Source organism: Centropristis striata, chromosome 1 (assembly GCF_030273125.1).
Source record: "Centropristis striata isolate RG_2023a ecotype Rhode Island chromosome 1, C.striata_1.0, whole genome shotgun sequence".
Classification (NCBI taxonomy): Eukaryota; Metazoa; Chordata; class Actinopteri; order Perciformes; family Serranidae; genus Centropristis; species Centropristis striata.
In genome coordinates this window covers 21,619,642-21,621,596 of record NC_081517.1, presented here as the reverse complement: position 1 = coordinate 21,621,596, position 1,955 = coordinate 21,619,642, and the positions used below count along the sequence as shown (strand labels likewise).

The following is a 1,955-nucleotide window of genomic DNA, read 5'->3' as shown; positions in this document are numbered from 1 at the left end:
AATGTTATAATGTTAATTTATTACCAACTACAGATAACACAATAAGTAGGATTGAATTACTCGTGCATTTTATCAGTCTGATTTTTTTTTGCCATGCCATCTCCCTGTCTGTTTTTGTGACCGTCACTTTATATTCTTCATAAAGCTCCAACAGCATCGTTTGCTTGGCCACCGAGGAAAAATCAGCACTGTTTTTCACCTCTTTTTGTGACCGTCACTTGATATCCTTCATAAAGATCCTTCAGCGTTGCTTTTCACCACTTTTTGCGACATCTTATTGCCTGTTCCCGTCTGTTCCACGATCGATTAATACGGGCTGCTTATATCCTCCACTCTCGCGCACAATGCCAGCTTGTCTAGCCTGGGTTGAGTTAGCATTAACTAGACTCGACTGAGCGGCGTTAAAGGAACGGCTACTGAATTTGCCTGAATATTTTAAACATGCAATTATTCAGAATGATACCAACTTAGATTAGATTAGCTAGATTTAGCAACTTTCTGACTAACCTAGCAATTATGTTTTCTAAAAGCAACACAATAGGGCTGTTTCCACTACCGGGTAATACCCGAAATGAGGCGGGTCTCACTTGCCCAAACGCCCCTAATTTGAATACGAGCAGTCCGGAGCCGGCTTTTGCCTGGACTTTTTTAGTCCCTGTTGAAGATCAGGGTCTTTTTTCTTCCCTGAAAACAGCCTGATTACTGATTGGATAGATCGCTAAACAGGATGTGACGTAGTACTATACACAACAACAACATGCGATATTTGTAAAAGCCGGCAAAGCAGTGTTCCCAATTTTAGCGACTTTTCAAACCCCCTTAGTGACTATTTTTCAAGAAAGCGACCTTTTTACTCTTCTTAAGGAGCCGCTAACGAGCGTAAGAAGGAGCCGGCTAGTTAAGAAGAGCCGCCATTAGTGGTAGTTAGCTACAGTTAGCTCTGTAGCAGTGTGTATGTGCTGCTGCTGCAGGAGGTGTTCACTTAGCAATCTCTGTTTGTTTACAACAAGCACCAGACACTCTGTGCACAGTTAGTGATGCCGTTAATTCACAATCATTATGTTTATGATCAGTGGAGACTCTGTGCATAATTAGCCATGCTGCTTTCAGCTGCTGACGTTGTGCACAGTTAGCGATGGCGAAAACCATACGTCACCTCCAGAGTCTCTAAATCCCTCTGGGGGCTAACTTGTAGTGGAAACACGCAGAGTGAGCGGACTTTAGAGAGGGTGTGGCCTGAGACTTTCCCGGTGGCCACTTTCCCCCCTAGTCGAAACACGGCTATTTAGCAACTTTTAAAATTCATTTTGAAACTTTCAGGAGCTTTTGAAAAGTAACTCAGATGCTAAAATCCACACATTTTCCCTCTAAATGACACAAAAAAGGATTTTCTCAGTCACAACACACTGCAAAGTTCAGTTCAATTCAATTCAATTCAAATAGCCCAGAATCACATCGGCAAGGGTAAAACTGCTATGAAAAAAAAGAAGAAACCTCAGGGAGGGATAGAACAGGGATTCATCTCCCAGGATGGACAGACGTGCAATAGATGTCGGTGTACAGGGTCAACAGAGCAGAATGGATAATAGATAGAGGCTGTATCCCAAAGTCAAGGATCCTTCCTTGGTAGGATCCTTCCTTCAGAGTCGGGTCCTCCGGAAACGAGGCAAGAGTCCTTCCTTTCACTGGTGTAACGCACAAATGGGACAGCCTTCGGAGTGTGCAGCTGTGCGTCATTGCGTAATTGGACGTCCTGCTTAAATTCAGCGCCGCTCTCGGCCTTTTGGCTAAGATCAAGTCTAGTATCTGTTCTTATCAGTTTAATAAAAATGAATAAATAAATAAATTCAGCGCCTCAATTTCAAAATCAGTTCACGACATGGACGTGTCTTTGGCATCAGCACTCTGACACATATTTGTAAAAATGGAAGAAGATGCTTTAAGGTTGAATCTCC

The 1,955-nt window shown here is 42.9% G+C and overlaps 1 non-coding gene across 1 annotated transcript; it reads left to right on the top strand.

The window, feature by feature from the left end:
• The first annotated feature begins 1,765 nt into the window (after nt 1-1,765).
• Nucleotides 1,766-1,955, top strand: LOC131980059 (U2 spliceosomal RNA). The gene has a single exon (XR_009395176.1). It is a non-coding gene; the product is annotated as a U2 spliceosomal RNA (small nuclear RNA).